This window comes from Equus przewalskii, chromosome 4, assembly GCF_037783145.1.
Source record: "Equus przewalskii isolate Varuska chromosome 4, EquPr2, whole genome shotgun sequence".
Lineage (NCBI taxonomy): Eukaryota > Metazoa > Chordata > Mammalia > Perissodactyla > Equidae > Equus > Equus przewalskii.
In genome coordinates this window covers 32,347,555-32,366,038 of record NC_091834.1, presented here as the reverse complement: position 1 = coordinate 32,366,038, position 18,484 = coordinate 32,347,555, and the positions used below count along the sequence as shown (strand labels likewise).

Genomic DNA, 18,484 nt, shown 5'->3' with positions numbered 1-18,484 from the left:
TAGCAGGTGGGAAGATGAGGCAGATCCAGCAAAGGAGACGGAGGTAGGACCTGGAGGCCACATGAAGAAAGAGTAGAGACCTGGAGGCCACATGAAGCAAAGGTGTCGGGCAGGAGGGAATGGTCGCTACGTTAAGGGCTTCTGATATGCCCGATATGATGAAGGCTGAAAACTGACCACTGGATTTGGAAACGTGGAAATCACTGGTGTCCTAATAACCCTTAGAACTCTGTACTTCTGAGAAATTTTACACGCAGTGTGTGCTTAATAAATATTTGTTGACTAAATGAATAAATGTAGATACATACCACAGTTATGAAGTTTCCATAGAATTTAGTAGTTGAGCTACTTAAAAATAGATGCGGAGAAAGCATTTGACAAGATCCAACATCCATTTATGATAACAACCCTCAATAAAATAGGTATAGAAGGAAAGTACCTCAATATAATAAAGGCCATATATGACAAACCCACAGCCAACATCATACTCAACGGACAAAAACTAAAACCCATCCCTCTCAGAACAGGAACAAGACAAGGGTGCCCACTTTCACCACTCTTATTCAACATAGTACTGGAGGTTTTGGCCAGAGCAATTCGGCAGGAAAAAGAAATAAAAGGAATCCAAATAGGCAACGAAGAAGTAAAACTCTCGCTGTTTGCAGATGACATGATCTTATATATAGAAAACCCCAAAGAATCCATAGAAAAACTATTAGAAACAATCAACAACTACAGCAAAGTTGCAGGGTATAAAATCAACATACATAAATCAGTAGCATTTCTATATGCTAACAATGAACTAACAGAAAAAGATCTCAAGGACTCAATCCCATTCACGATCGCAACAAAAAGAATAAAATACCTTGGGATAAATTTAACCAAGGAAGTGAAAGATCTATACAACGAAAACTACAAGACCTTCTTGAAAGAAATTGATGACGACATAAAGAGATGGAAAGACATTCCATGTACATGGATTGGAAGAATAAACATAGTTAAAATGTCCATACTACCTAAAGCAATCTACAGATTCAACGCTATCCCAATCAGAATTCCAATGTCATTCTTTACAGAAATTGAACATAGAATCCTAAAATTCATATGGGGCAACAAAAGACCCCGAATTGCTAAAGCAATCCTGAAAAAGACGAACAAAGCTGGAGGCATCACAATCCCTGACTTCAAAACATACTACAAAGCTACAGTAATCAAAACAGCATGGTACTCGTACAAAAACAGATGCACAGATCAATGGAACAGAATTGAAAGCCCAGAAATAAAACCACACATCTATGGACAGCTAATCTTTGACAAAGGAGCTGAGGGCCTACAATGGAGGAAAGAAAGTCTCTTCAACAAATGGTGTTGGGAAAACTGGACAGCCACAAGTAAAAGAATGAAAATCAACCATTCTTTTTCACCATTTACTAAAATAAACTCAAAATGGATCAAAGACCTAAAGATTAGGCCTGAAACAATAAGTCTTCTAGAAGAGAATATCGGCAGTACACTCTTTGACATCAGCTTCAAAAGAATCCTTTCGGACACCATAACCCCTCACATGAGGGAAACAATAGAAAGAATAAACAAATGGGACTTCATCAGACTAAAGAGCTTCTTCAAGGCAAGGGAAAACAGGACTGAAACAAAAAAACAGCCCACTAATTGGGAAAAAATATTCACAAGTTATTTATCCAACAAAGGGTTAATCTCCATGATATACAAAGAACACACACAACTCAACAATAAAAAATCAAACAACCCAATTACAAAATGGGCAGGGGACATGAACAGACATTTCTCCAAAGAAGATATACGGATGGCCAATAGACACATGAAAAGATGCTCATCATCACTAATCATCAGGGAAATGCAAATCAAAACTACACTAAGAGATCACCTTACACCTGTTAGAACGGCAAAAATATCCAAAACCAAGAGTGACAAATGTTGGAGAGGCTGTGGAGAAAAGGGAACCCTCATACACTGTTGGTGGGAATGCAAACTGGTGCAGCCACTATGGAAAACAGTATGGAGATTCCTCAAAAAGTTAAGAATAGAAATACCTTATGACCCAGCCATCCCACTACTGGGTATCTATCCTAAGAACCTGAAATCATCAATTCCAAAAGTTCCATGCACCCCTATGTTCATCGCAGCATTATTCACAATAGCCAAGTCATGGAACCAACCTAAGTGCCCAGCAACTGATGATTGGATAAAGAAGATGTGGTATATATATATACAATGGAATACTACTCAGCCATAAAAAAGGACAAAGTCATCCCATTCACAACAACATGGATAGAGCTTGAGGGTATTATGTTGAGTGAAATAAGCCAGACAGAGAAAGACTAACTCTGTATGACTTTGTCCATGTTAACATATGGACAAAGAGAACTGATCGGTGGTTGCCAGGGGAAAGGGGGCTTGGGGGAGGGCACTAGGGGTGAAGTGGTGTACCTACAACATGACTAATAATGATGTACAACTGTAATTTCACAAGGATGTTAACTTTCATAACCTTAATAAAAAAGTTTAAGAATAAAATAAGCAATCTCTCTGATTTATCAAGACAAAGGTACAATGGAAATAAAACCTACACGAACAGGTTGCCCAAATGTTAGAGATACACATGTGAAACTTTTCATACATGATTTAAAACAATTTTTAGTGCTGATTATTATTTATATTTAGATAATTTTTCTCATCAAAAACAAACAAAAGCAAAAGTTACTAAATATCTTGTGGGAGGAGACAGTAATACGTATGACTAACATAAAAATCTTAGCTTCTAAAAGATAGCTACAGCAGGAAGTGCCCGGCCTCCGGGGTGCCTCATCAACCAGATACCTCAGGGTAGACTTTCCAAATACCAGCTTAGAAATCGGTTCATTTTTTCAGATCTGTTCCTGTGGTTTTAATTAAGCTAAAGACCATATTGGCATTTATACTTGACATAAGCTATTGCATTTCCAACTACTCTCTAGATTTCTAAATAAGATGCACATTAAGGGTAGAAGACATTAAAATGTTCTGGCTGACTCTATGTCATTTCATTCAGTGAAGAAGTTTAACACCAATGATAAGAGATGGTGGGGGAATGAGTACAAAATACTAGAGGGAAAACCTGTGAGGATTTTTCTAAAATATCTTCACACTTGACTAAATATGTTAAGTACTTCAAAAATAGAAATTTGTATTTAGGCAGTATCTATCAATTAACAAGTATTTGAAAACATATTATATAGAGGATACAAAGAAACATCAACTTATAGCTGCCTGATTTACGCTAACAAATTGTCCACCTCACAACAATGTACATAATTTGAATTTAATATTTTCTGAGCATCTTATATGCGCCAGAAGTGAAAACAAAAATGCAAAATGCCTTCCTTCTCCATGAATTTTGTAAGCTAGTGATTCTGTTCGCCCTTTCTCCGAGGTGAGACCAGGTTGGTTGAAAATGCTGGTTCAGGTGAAGGAAGGTAAGCACTCCTGCAGCGTCAGCTTCGCAAGTTAGGAAAGGCCTTTCATGGCGGCCCCGGAAGGAGGGCTCGAGAGCAGCACAAGGTTTGGTGATCTAAAGAGTAAATAAAATGAAGGAGAAACGCAAAGCGTAAGAGATAATTGGGCTAATTCGAATAAGGACTGGGTATTATAATTATTCATAATTATTAGGAAATTTATGTTAATTTTGCTACATGTGACAATAGCATTGTGGTTACGTAAGAAAATGTGCTTATTGTTTAAAGACGTAGGATGACATATCTAAGGGCAAAATACCATGATGTTATTTATTTAAATCACTTCAGAAAATAAAAAGAGAAATGAAGTGAAAGTGTATCAGATACTTTTGCAAAAGTTTGTCTGTGTGGGTGGCACCTGGACCCATAAAACTGGAGGAATCTTTGTCTCTGACTCCCCAGGCAATGTGCACGCATCTTCTGAAAACCACATGGCAGATGGCAATTAGAGTTCAGCTAGGAATCAAACATGTTTTTAGGTTCCTATCCACGCTGAATAAAATATGTCATATAATCCTATTTTTATCTCCTTCCCATCAGCCTTCTTTTTGTTACTTCCTCTCCCATCTCTTTTTTTTCCTTCAATTTTTAACCTTTCTGGATCTCTATATTTGAGGTGTATATATTATAAGAGCATAATACAGATGCTTTTTAAATCTAGTCTATTTTAACTGGAGAATTCAGTCCACTTAAATTGATTGTGATTACTGATATATCTGTATTTATTTCAAATATCCTATTTTGTTGGTTTTTGTTTATGTTGCTTTATAATAATCCTTTCTCCGCTGTCTTGCCTTCAGGGTTGATGGACTATTTCCCTTCATTCCATTTTTTCCTTTTCCTGCTTTGAAAGGTATAGTTTATTTGTGTCCTTATAGTAAGTACCCTAGAGATTGCAACATGCATATTTCACTTTTAAAAAGTTTAAAGATAATCAGTGTCTTCACTCTCCTCCTGAATAATACACAGACCAAAAATGTTTTAACTCCAGCCACTTTCCCCTTCTATTTATATGGTCTTATTGCTTCATTTACTCATGCTGCTTATTTATTTTCTGTCTCTCAGCTCCAAGCCCGCTCTGCTCCGTGCTGAGACTCTGCAGACTGTGTTTCCCAGACTTTCTCGCCCACTGACTTGTGATGTCAGTAGGGACACAAAAGGCAGGTGAAAGGTAAGAGGAGAGGAGAAAAGCATTCCTTTCAATCTTCCAGTTCTGGTGAGCATTGCTCATCAGCAACTTCGTTGGTCTAGTCCTCAGCTTTTTTCAGAATTCTCAACATCAGCGTAGGTACTCTCCCTGAGAGCAACCAGCATAGTCCAGGGACATTCCCTCTGAAAAGTCCAAGTTGCATCTTAGTACGAATGGAAAAATTAGTGAGAGTTTCAAAAAAAAGCAGCAGCAAGGCAGGTTCCAAAATAATGTTATAGTGACACCTTGTGGACAGTGTCAGTATAGCACCGAGTCAAGCGTCAGCGAAATGTAACATTAGCTATACCAACAACAAAGATAAGATACTAGGTATTTGGAATTAAAAAAAAAAAGTACGTCTGTTAAACTAGAAAAATGAATGACAAATAAACATAGGACAATGGAAATCACTTTTATACTCCCTGTGCTACACAGTACTAATCACTCCTTAAAAAGATGAGCTTTCTCCACTTGCTTACCGCCATTTTAAATTTCCCAAATTTAAAGATCTCTTTTTTCCAAGTAAATCAATGATCCTCACCTTTTTCTCAGAATAAAATTTTGTTCCTATTCATTATATATTTTTTCTAATCGTGTTCTGTAGATTTCTACCTTTTTCATTAAAATTTTCAACTTGTCAAAAAAAAGACTGAACTTTTAGCAACCTGTCCAAATAAAATGCTTTTGTGTGAGATGATAAATTAGCCCTGATGTAATTATAGTTAATACATAATTTTTCTAATTTTTCTAAATTTTCCTCTTTTTTAATAACTTTCAGGTTTTGAGAAACCTTCTGTTATTATTTATGATGTGTATGCCAGTTATCACTTCAACAGAATTTAATCACTTCCATGTTTTAAAATTAAATTAATATGGGAAGAAATTTAATACACTATATATATTAGAAAACAAGAGACTTGGTTTGAGAGGACCTAAATTCATGTCCAGCCTCTCCATTTATTAGTGAGACCAGGGGCAAGTTACTTCAATTTAATTAGCCTCAGTATAGTCATCTGTAAAACGGTGATTACAAACCCGACTCACAAATTTAAAAATATTAAATAGGAAAATGTACATAAACTACTTGTAGAGTATTATACTGATACAAGTAGTTGAAATAACATGCTTTATGTTCAGTATTTTTTTTTTTAAGATTTAACAGCTCATCTCTCTGGGTAGTTTTTGTTTTTTTTCCTTAAAGATTGGCACCTGAGCTAACATCTGTTGCCAATCTTTTTTTGTTCTTCTTCTTCTCCCCAAATCCCCCCAGTACATAGTTGTATATCTTAGTTGTGGGTCTCTCTAGTTGTGGCATGTGGGATGCCGCCGCAGCGTGGCCTGAGGAGCAGTGCCGTGTCCACGCCCAGGATCCGAACCCGATAAACCCTGAGCGGCTGAAGTGGAGCCTGTGAACTTAACCACTCGGCCACGGGTGGGCCCCATGTTCAGTATTTTCATTCACAAGAGTCTACTGGTTTTAGAATTTTGTCTGGAAGAAATTTAAAGCAGCCCAGTCCAGGCCTCTGGCAAACAATCATCACGTAATTACTGAGGGTCTATTTTTTGCAAGATACTCTGAGAGACATAAAGGCTGATGAAAATAATAAAGAATAAGTTTCCACATATTGAGGTATATGGAGAAGTCATTCTGGTTTAAATCTGATTCGGCCTAAAACTTGTTTTTCCCAGAGCAGCCTGACTTATGGCCCACCAAACATGCACCGTACATCTGCTTCAGACATCTTCCCAGAGCAAAGAATGCGCTCTTTAAAGAAAGGGCTGTACTGTCTCCCTCTCTGACGCCAATGCCAGCACTTCTTTGAAGACAAGCTTTTCTTCCTAGAGAACTAAAATCAAGTTGACCTGCTGTGTATGTGCTAAACTTCGGCAAAACATCTCCTTGTGACTTTGGGGAAAAAAATTGCATTCCTATCCTGCTTGACGTATGTTCTTTATTCTGAAATGGTATACAACCATGCTGCAAACCACACTTCCCTGGAGCTCTTCCTTCCCTGGGGAAAAGAATGCTTCCAGACTAGTCCTCAGCTCAATCAATATCACTCTGTCTTTCTTATCTATAGACTGGTTATTGATGATTTGCATTGACAAGGTGAATAATTCCCAGTGACTGCCTTTAAAGTTTTATAAATCTTTGAGGATTCACGTACACGTGATAAGCTAAATTACAAAGAGGGATTTAACTAATCCTTACACGACATCACAAAGGAAGTATTCAGCTGGGTTTGGGATAGAACATAGATCAGGAGGGACATTACGTGATGGAAAAGGGATATGAACAAAGGAATACTTTTATCTTCCCTGTCTTAGCACTGCTATAGTATTTACTGTTAACAAATACTATTCTTAACTTTTGGCGGCTAACTATATGTTCCTTTAACATATAGTTTTGGCTCCTAACTAACTTTTGTCTCCCAACTATTTAACTTAGGAAATCTGCATGTATGTTTAATTAAGCTTGATCCATGATTTTCTTTTCTTTTTCTGATCTAGTCTTGAATTGTTACCAATGTCATGTTACCTTATTTTAAATGAATTGGATAGTGTCTTGTCTTTTTCCAAGTTTTGTAACAGCTTGTATAAGATGGGAATAATCTATTATTTGAAGACTTAGTAGAATATGTCATTTGCTGGTGGCAGAACTTTGCAATACCCATTTTCTTTTCTTGATAATTCTTCTTTTCAGATTTTCTACTTCTTCTTGGGCTTATTTTGTTCAAACTTACGTCTAGAAAAGTTATCTGTATTCTAGTTTTACAAATGTATTAGTAACATGGTATGTTAGTCAGCATAGCTGCAATAATGCTATGCAATAAACCACCCCAAACTTAGTGGCGTAAAGCAACATCTAATCCAGCTCACACACCTGCAAGACAGTTGAGCACTGGCTGATCTCGGGGCTTGGCTCCACATCTGAGGATGTGCCTCATGTCCTCTTTGGACCAACTGGCTACCAAGACATGTTTTTCTCATGGTGATGGCAGAAGTACAAGAGGGATAACTGGAAATATGTGATGCCTCTTACGGCCTAGTTTCAGAACTGGCACACTGCCACTTCTGCTCATCAGGCAAAGTCAGTCAGGTGGCCCAGCCCTGTATCAGGAATGGAGGTGGATTTCTCTACCTTTATCAGGAGAAGCTGCAAATTTACATGACAAAGGGCACTGATATAGGAAGGGAGAAAGCACTGAGAACAATTAGGTTGTATTGTCTTAAAATGTATTTTTAACTTTCCTGTCCCTGTTTTTTTTTTTTCTTTTGGCTCCTGTTCCTCTCTTCTCCTTGATAAATTATACCTAAGATTTTTCTACATTATTAGCCTTCTTAAAGAAACAGCTTTCAATTTTGTTAATAAACTCAAATTGATTTTTTTGGTTTATTTTCTTTTCCATATTTATTTCTCAAACCTTCAGTCTACTTTATTTGGGTTTATTAAGTTGCTCTTTTTCCCAGTTTCTTTGCTCATTTATGTTCAATCTTTATTTTTTAATTACAAACATTTAAGGATATACATTTTTCACTGAATACTATTTTTGGTGCCTAACAATGTACTCTTTAATTATCCTAGTCCCAAATTTTTACAGTAATTTTTATATGCTATGTTTAACCAAAAGATTATTTAAAAGCGTGTTTTTAAACTTACAGCTATGTTTAGAACTTTTAAAAATATCTTTTTATTGTTGATCTTTTCTTTTTTTCTTCTGAGGAAGAGCTGCCCTGAGCTAACATCTGTTGCCAATCTTCCCCTTTCTGCTTGAGGAAGATTCATCCTGAGCTAACATCTGTGCCAATCTTCCTCTATTTTCTATGTGGGTCGTCACCACAGCATGGCCACTGACAAGTGGTGTAGGTCCACCCCTGGGAACAGAACCTGGGCCACGGAAGAAGAGTGCCCCAAACTTAACCACTAGGCCGTGGGGCCAGCCCCTGTTGATTCTTTTTTAATTCCATTGTGGTCAGTGAACAAGATATGTGTGTATGTTTTGGGGTTTTTTCAGCTTTTACGGACAACTTCCTTTTTGGTCTATTCCATAGTCAATTTTCAAAGATATTCTATGTTGAAAATAATGTGCATTCTCTTTTTGTTGGGTGCACAGTTGTATATGTATATAAGATTCTGCTTGATAATTGTGTCACTCTAATCTTCTCTATTCTTATTTTCTGCCTAATTGATTTTTTAGTGTCTGAAATGTGTAAAAAGTCCCAGGAGGCTGTGTTAGTGCATTTCTCCTTGTACTTCTATCAGTTTTGTTTTATAAAGTCTGAGACTCTGCTGTTCCTGCATAAAGGCTAATGACTATTATACATTCTTGGTAATCTGTTGGATTTTTTTCATATGAAATATCATTCGTTAGCCCTTTTATCTTGGGAGAATGAGTAGAGAATCCTCGGGGGAGCAAACTGCAGTGCCCTTGGGCTTCTGTACACAAAGTCGTGCAGGACAAGGGGGACCAGGAGAGGCCAAACAGTGGCCTGGAAAATCAAGTAGAAGAAACCTTTCAAACAACAAAGCAAAAAGAAAAAAAGAGAGAGAGAGAGAGATTCATGAGGAAAAATATTAAAGAATTAGAGGATAAATTGAAGAGATCTAATACACAAACAGATGTTCCAGAAATAAAAGAAGAAACAGAAGGAACACATTATAATTAAAGATATAATAGAAGAATTTTTCCCAGAGCTGAAGAAAAGGCCTCAAAAATTTCCAGGAAGGACTGATAAAATACATACATACGTATATATATGCATATATACATTTTGTTTGTTTGCTAGTGCCATCAAGTTGAGTCCCACTCCTAGCAATCCTGTGGATGGCAGAGTGGAATCCTGCCTGGTCTTTTCGTGCCATTCCCTCACCTTCCAGCACTATAACAGACAATGCTCTGCTGCTATTCATAGGGTTTTCATGGCCAATTTTTTTTAGAAGTGAGTGGCCAGGTCCTTCTTCCTAGTCTGTCTTAGTCTGGATCCTCCACTGAAACCTGTCCACCATGGGTAACCCAGCTGATATTTGAAATACCAGTGGCATAGCTTTCAGCATCACAGCCACACACAGCTGCCACAATATGACGACCAACAGATGGGTGGTGTGGTTCCCTTACTGGGAAAGAACCGAGGCTGTGGTGGTGAGAGTATCGAATTTTAACCACTAGACCACCACTATATATATATATATATATATATATATACATACATACATACATATATATGTATCACACACACACACACACACACACATAGCCAAGGTACAGTCTAGAAATCCCTAAATTCCAAGAATAAAGTGAAAACCCTACAAGCATTCAGACAGAAGAAACAAGTTGCCAATTAATGAGACTGGCAATGAACATCTCATCTGCAACATCAGAGGACAGAATGGCATTCACAGACCAGTGAGAGAAAAGACTTGTATTACAACTATCCCATGCTGGCCATAGATTTGTGGATATGCAAAGATTCAGAAAAATATATCTGATTTAAGGAAAGATTCCCAACAATAAATGAACATGAACAGAGTATGCAAGATAAGGGTCTATGAAGAAGAGAGGAAAAGAGTAATGAGCAATTAAGTTTCCAAAGTAATTGTCTTTAAATTAAAATTAATAATGATAAACTGAGGATATGGAAACTAAGTAAAAATAAGGAGCACTGAAATAGAAGAGACATAATGCAAGAGCTATTCTAATAACAGTCAGGAATGAAAAGCACTGAAGGTGCTCAGCAATTCCTAGGAGCAGGTGGTTGGGACAGGAAAGAAGTAAAAGCATTTCAAAGGGGATCCGAGGAGGCCAGTCGAAGAGCAGGGATGACAAACGATCTTATCTTATTGGAGATGGGCAGTGAGGAAATTGAACATTCTGGTGGGAGGAATGCTGGGTATCATGTTTTCAAATAATAGAATAGAAATAGATGTCTAATTATAAGTGCTGAAAATTGAAAAGTATAGGGGAATTTACAAATTAATAAGAGGGAAAGAAACAGGAGAGAATCAAGTAAAAATAAATAATAAAGTATATGGAAGGAATATCAAGAATATTGGTTAGGACATAATGCTTCTACAAAAACTATCATGAAAACACACAGATTCAATTGAAACAAAAGCTGGATACAGGCTGTTTACAAGAATAAAACAGGAAAAATGATAAAGAAAGGCCGAAAATAAGAGAGAGACAAAAAGATACCAGAAAAACATAAATGTGAATTAAAAAGGGACAGGAAGGGCAATATTACTATCAGGAAAGATTAAAGTTAAAAATGATACACTGGTAGGTAATGCAGATGTATGCAGATAGAGATATGGATGTGGATGTGGATATAGATAAAGATATAGATATATGGATATAGATAAGCTTTTACAAATTGTAACAATAAAATTTCCAGTGGGAAAAATGTCAAAGGGCAGAAGTAGAAATTTTCACAAAGAAGCAAATGGAAATAGCCTGCAAACGTTAAACAATGTTCAAACTCTACCAGTCAGGGAAATACAGAGTAAACCATCAACCAGCCGTCAATCTACTCCCAGCAGATTGGCAAAAATTAAACAGAACAAGGACACATTTCTATCAGGGATATATAGAAAGAGGTGGGGTTTTTTTTGACAATATGAGTAGAAATGTGAACTATTACAGCTTTCCTAAAAAGCCGTCTGGCAAATCGACTAAAATTTGAAATATCCCTGATCCAGCAATCCCACTTCTGGGAATCTCTCCCATAGAAAAAGGAACACTAGACGGTATACATATACGTACACAGATGTTTACTGCAACACTGCATGTTAAGTTGCACAAAGATAATAGAGGAATGGTGTATAAAATACAGTACATCCACACCACGGAACATTATACAGTCATTTAAAAAGTATAAATTAGAGCTGTACTCGTTTTCTTGGAGATCTTTCCAGGTAGTATTGTTAACTGAGAAAGGCAAAAAGCGGAAAAGTGTACAAAATACCATCCCATTAAAACACATGCACATTCAATCCTATAAGTATGTGTAAAACATATGATTCTGTAATATGACTATGCCATCGTGGAAGAAGTAGAAATAACAAAGAAACAAACAAAAAAAGAACTTTGGATCCAGAGAGTTAATGGACACAATGGCAGCTTCCCAGAACCTATAGGAGAGAAGCACCGAGAATCATTGCTCAGGTTCCTTACAATGTTAAAAAAGTGTGTGTGGGAGAGGGGCAGGAGGATGGAGAATCTCAAAAAGAAGGAGAGAATCTAGGAGCAATTCCTCAGAGTTTTAAGTCCTATGTAAATAGCAGAATCAACTTGTTTTTGCTTTACAACAGAAACAAAGAATAAGATTACAGGCTTCAAATGTGTAGGCCACGAGAGCACTTAGATCCAGGGCAGTGACTCTTACCCTGGGCGATTTGTCCCCCAGGGACATTTGGAAATATCTGGAGACATTTTTGATTGTGACAACTGGTGGTGGGGAGTGTCACTGGCATCTAGTGGGTAGAGGCCATGGGTGCTGCAAACATCCTCCATTGCACAGGACAGTCCCCCTATTATCTAGCCCCAAATGTCAATAGTTCCAAGGTTAGAAATCTTGCTAGGGTGCCCAACCATCCTGGTCTGCCCAGGACTGAGGGGTTTCCCAGAACTGAAGACTTCCAGCTCAGAAATGAGGGAAGTCCTGGGTTATTGCAAATAAAAAGGATTGGCAAAAAATGTGACTGTGTTCAGAGCATTTGGGGCACTCAAGACACTGACATGAATTGGACTTTTCTCTCTCTCTCTACAGATGGCTTCGTAGCTAATTAAAGGTAACTTGGAGCTACAAATACAGAAAGATGAGTTTACCCCATTTTTTCTCTCAAATAAAAGCTAAAATTAGGACAATGTCCTCATAATTTTTTTCCTTGATAAACAGGCATAAGGACTAATCCATAAAGAAGTATGCATTTGTCAGAATCAAAACTTTATATTTTAAAAAGTGGGGTTTTACTGTATGTAAATTATACCTCAATAAACCTGACTTTAAGAAAAGAAAGCCTTCACTATATTTTTTAATAGATATATAGTTTAGATAACTTGCCAAGATACTTAAAGAATAAATTATCCTTTAGAAATCTTCTCTGTTTTTTAGAGATGTTTCTGTGCAGTAAGTAACCCTAAACACCGACGGAGCTAAATTAAGTGATAAGGAAATCTATTTCTCAGAAGTATAGCAGCTTTAAGTGTAGTAAACCAGTGGTCTGGCTGAGTGCCCTTGAGAGTCTGTTAGTGGATTGATCCTCAGACTAGTAATGAAACAGATGTAAGAATTCCAACCATTTCTTCTTGAATCACATTCTTAAAAGCAAGCAAACATTTCCTAGATGCCCCTCACATGACTTCCTTTCCAATCTTACTGGCCAGAATTAGGTCATATGCTCATTCTTTTTTAAAAAAGAATTGTGGTTCTGGGGCCGGCCCCGTGGCCGAGTGGTTAAGTTCATGCGCTCCACTGCGGTGGCCCAGGGTTTCGCCGGTTCAAATCCTGGGCAGGTACACGGCACTGCTCATCAAGCCATACTGAGGCGGCATCCCACATTCTACAACTAGAAGGACCCACAACTAAAAATACACAACTATGTGCCAGGGGGCTTTGGGGATAAAAAGGAAAAAAGTAAAATATTTTTTTTTAAAAATTGTGGTTAAAAAACAAATAACTTTACCCTCTAAACAACTTTTAAGTGTATAGTACAGTATTGTTAACTATATGCACAGTCTTGTACAGTAGATCTCTAGAACTTTTCATTTTGCATAACTGAAAATCTAGACCCAGTGAACAACTCCCATTTTCCCCCTCCTCCAGCCCCTGGCAACCACCATTCTACTTTCTGCTGCTATGAGTTTGGTTACTTTAGATACCTCATGAATAGAATCACACAGTATTTGTCATTTTGTGATAGGCTTATTTCACTTAGCATAATGTCCTTGCGGCTCATTTATGTTGCAGCATATGACAGGATTTCCTTCTTTGTTAAGGCTGGACAATGTCCCATCTATGTATACGTCACATTTTTTTAATCCACTCACACGTAGATGGATATTTGGGTAGCTTCCACATCTTGGCTATGGTGAATAATACTGCAATGAACATGGGTGTGCAGATGTCTCTTTGAGATCCTGTTTTCAATTCCTTTGGACATATACCCAGAAGTTGGATTGCTGAGCCATATGGTAATTCTATTTTTAATTTTTTGAGGAATCTCCATACCATTTTCATAGCAGCTGCACCATTCTCCATTCCCATCAACTGTGCACATGTGTAGGATGGAAACCCATGATTAAAGATGTTGCAAATATTTTTTCTATTTGTCATTTGCTTTTTAATTCTGTTAATGGTAGGGTTTTGTTAATGTAACAAAGCTAATTAGTTTGTTTTAATTAACAAGACTCTTCTTTCCTTTTAATGTTCACTGAAAAGTACAACAATTTACACACAAGGAAAATTAAAGAAAAAATGTCCATAAACTCAACATCCAGGGATAACCGCCTTAACAACTCAGTCTACAATCCAGGTTTATAGAGGGAGAGATAGGCAAGGACATCATTGTACATCACTGCACACCTCTCTAACATATAGAGCTAAATGCTCTCATATCCTATTGATCATAGTATAAATTAGTTACAAACTTCCTGAGAGGCAATTTGCAATAACTATCTATAATTTCAAAAACCTCATCCCACCAAGTCTAGTTGTAAGAATATATCTAAGAAAACATTCCAAAATGTGAGCAAAATTTCAATTATGATATTATTTCAGCATTGTATATAATAATAAAAATTTGGAAACAAATAATATGGCAATGGTTAACTAAAGTATAGAATGATCATACAATTGAATACTCTGTAGCCATCAAAAATGGTGTTGATTTAGAATATTTAATGAAAAGATATTTGTTCAATATATTAGGTGAAAGAGCAAGTTACAAAATAGTATATATAGGATGATGTTATTTTTAGGCATAGAAAATAGCCTGGAAGGATAAACACCAAAACATTAACAATGATTTTCTCTGGGCGGTAGGTGACATTTTTCTTCTTTTCATTTATATTTTACAAATTTTAATAAACACATCTTATTTTATTTTTTAAACCTCCCAGATATTCTATTATTAAAGATTAATTTCAGGTAAAAAATGTGCCATTTCAAAATGCTAGTATTTCGCAACATTTATGTTTTAATCAAATAACTTCTAACAACTATGTATAAGAGGCCTTCCGCATCCAATGGACAGGAGTTTAAAGGCGCATAACAGTGTTTTTAAAGCTCAAGGACTCTTCAAAGATGGCTGAACTATGAAGCCGGGACTGACTTTTGACAGTCACAGAGGTACAAGAGGGACACCTAAGGGCCCATGATAGCTGCTTTCAGAACCTGGAAGATAAGAGCAGATGGGAGCATTCGAGGGCCCTGATGACAAACTTTTGAAATTTTGCCTAGATGTACTTAAAAATCCCATTGCACACTACCTTTGGTTTGCGAGTCAATATCAAGGCCACAGCAGGAAGCCCAGAAATAGCTTCTAAGTCCCTGAGTTCAAAGGACACTCTCTTGACCTTTAGGCTGCAGCCAGTGGTGTGCTGGGAAATGTTTAACTGGCTCTCCAAGGCAAAAAAACTTACATGTACATATGTATACACATAAGATTATTATAAATTTTACTGATATAAATAGTGTGTAGCACACAATTTATAAATAATAATAATATATACAGTATTTTTTACTGTGAATTTCATATAGCCAAGTGATTCTCACAGAACACTTATGTTGATTTTTGCCAAACCTTTTTATCCATAGCCAACCTGTGGTTGGAATTCAATCATGATTTGACAAATGGAGTTAGTTGCATCCCAACCAACTAAGACTTTCCCAATAAATTTATTGTCAAATCCAATATGTGATTTACTGTTAAACAATTGCTCATCCTCAAAAAGTACTTTCAATAAACTGAAACATTTCAGCTTCAGGACTACCGATGGCAATCACGTTTTCTTTTTAGCTTTTCGCAAAATTGCAGGGATTGGAACATTGATTCTAATTACCTACAAAATCCTAAAAATCCTTGAGATCAGCTTCATGATTTAAAATTAAATTTAAATGATACAATTTTTTCATAGCTAGTTATGATGAAATTAGCTCTTTATAAAGCCCAGTAAATGATTCTACTAAATCAAAATAATTTAAAATGCTGGAAGAATGTTTCCTCAACTCTTTGTACAATTCACAATGTATTGGTGTCGGTGTTGCAATCCAATGTACACATCAGGATAGATGCGGAGAGGGCTGATGGCCACTCTGAGTTTATTATAACCAGCGTTTCGATATATACATAGCTTACATCTGTTAAACATACACAGGTGTTCTGGATGAAGCAATTAGCGAATGCCAAGAATTCTTAGTGATTTCTCAAGGAGCCCTCCCTCGGCCTCTGTTTTGATATTATCATGTTATTGCTGTGCTGGTATATTTTTATCTCGGAGCAGGTAAAGTCTCCTAGGCAACGGCCCCTCCTGCCCCGAGATCGATATCAAGTCTCCATCTGTGCCCCCAGGTGACCGCACCTGTCTTAGGTTGCCCCACCCTGGAGGTCTTACCCATCATTGGCTAACCAGTCTTCTCACCTCTGGGTCACAGTTTGTTGGCAAGCCTTATTCCAGTGATTATTAACCCTTCCTGCATCAGGGGTGGCTACAATTGGCCACAGACACACACTTTTAACCTTAATCTACATTATTAATATTTTCTCCAACCTGTCGACAACATGTTGACTCTAAGTCTAGAGTAAACAAGCAACAAAACAATAAATCAATCTCTTATTTGTAAGTACAAGCTGATTTCCACGGTGTAAATATTCGCACCATGGCCAATTTCAAGCTACTAACATGATATGAGTAAGGCTGGAGCTGGGAATTAACATCCAGCAGGTACCCCATTGCATAGTGTAAGTGTAGAAAAATAATTAAGAAGTGATGCATTTTGAGTATTGATTAGCTTTGTAAGATAAAATTTTTAATTTATAATATTGACAGTTTAACAATAAGCTGACAAAATTCCTGAAAATTGGCTCTTGCTGGCCAGCTGTCACACACCACTGGTGCAGTGCACAGCTCTGTAAGTCTTCAGAAGTCTCTGGTAGAGGCAATAATTCCAAAGGAATGTCAAATATTGAACTCTGTATGTGTTCATCACCATTGCCATTGGTTCCTGTCTGCCTTAGCTAAGGTAATTCTCTCTAACAGTGAAACATGCATATTTCACAGAAAGCCTCTCTGGGGCCTATGGGAGAGCTGCCTACACTGTTGAATGTTTTTATGGTTGGTTACTGATTGCCAAGGATCAAGAGGGCAATGTGATTAATCTGCTATTACAGTTTATACTTCTTGACTCATGTTTGGTCACCTTGCAAGGACATACTCCTCTAAGAATCATCAGCTTCTACCTCTGAGACCTCACTTCAAGATGCAGGCAAGTAAAGATATCTATCTAATGTTGGATAGTTCCATAACAACTCAGATGTTCTAATTTTACTGGTAAGAAATCAGAAAGTTCTTAATCTGTGCGATTCTATTAGCTCATTGTTTTTTCAGGTTGAGAATATCTGTCAAGTTTATTTTTATAAAATATTATCTGAATGTTCTTTGGGGCTAAAATTTAAGAGGGGATTGTAGAAATTAACAAATATGGTAAAGGAAATTATTTAAAAATGGAAAAACTTGTTCTCAATTTTGAGATTTTTAAAGGGTATACAGAAATGATGATTGGATTTCTACATTGAGAATATTAGTATAGACTTATTAATAGAATACGAAGCTCTATGTAGCTTCAGCTTCCTAGAGAATTCAGTTCCCCCAAATTTCTCTCATTTGCCAAGAGAAAAGCCTTCCATTGTTTTTTCTTTTGCTCTGAGAAAACTGGATCTAATTTAAAGTTATTCCTCCTATTTTAATAAAACGGAAACAATATAATACAAGTTGCTTCACAGAACAATAATTCTAACAGATTCTTCAAAACATACAATGTAATTGAAACTAAAATATCTGTAGCTCTTCTGATAATATGCTTTAGACTGAGATAGATTCTCCCATACAGAGTCTTAGATACTTGAAAAACCGTTGCTTTTCAGTGTATGATAAACAAGATTTGAATACAGCATTAAAATACAGCATAACTAATCTTTTGCTTACCATAATAGTAATATCATAATTTGTGTTTTCTCAGACAAAATACACAAATGAGAATCAATTAACCCACATTCCTTTCTTAACTTTGCCACTGACTCCCCACTATATGAAAACAGGCACGTGACTTTCTGAAAAATTATATGAAGTAAGAGATATCTTACTCTTGATTAAGAAATTCCCAATTTACATATAACTGACATGTATAAGCTTCTTACAAGTTTGGCTTTCTGGAAATAGCTACTCCACCGGGGTGCCTGGGAGTCAAAAACAGTCATTCTTCCTTCTCCAGAGTTCTAGTTTGAAATTTTTCTTCTGTGTTTCCTCCTCCCCGCCACCACCCTCCCACACGCTAACAGAGCTGATGGAGACTGTATCCCCTTCCCGACCCCGCAATCCTGACTTCTGACTTCACCTCTGGTTCTGTGTAGACTTTGTGACATCAGGACTGGCAGGATCAAGAGACTAGGATGGGGGTGGGCAGAACACAAGCCGAAGTGAGGTCTCCCTACCTCACCCTGCCCTAGCTCCATGACTGGTTCCTTCAGAAGAACACTGAGAGCTCTGAA

At 37.0% G+C, this 18,484-nt stretch overlaps 1 long non-coding RNA gene across 1 annotated transcript; it reads right to left on the bottom strand.

Moving 5' to 3' along the window:
- Nucleotides 1–3,323: 3,323 nt before the first annotated feature.
- On the bottom strand, nucleotides 3,324–18,322 carry LOC139083011 (uncharacterized). The gene is made up of 2 exons (XR_011539489.1): nucleotides 18,134–18,322; nucleotides 3,324–3,586 (listed from the first exon to the last, which is right to left on the bottom strand). It is a non-coding gene; the product is annotated as an uncharacterized lncRNA (long non-coding RNA).
- Between the last annotated feature and the right edge of the window lie 162 nt (nucleotides 18,323–18,484).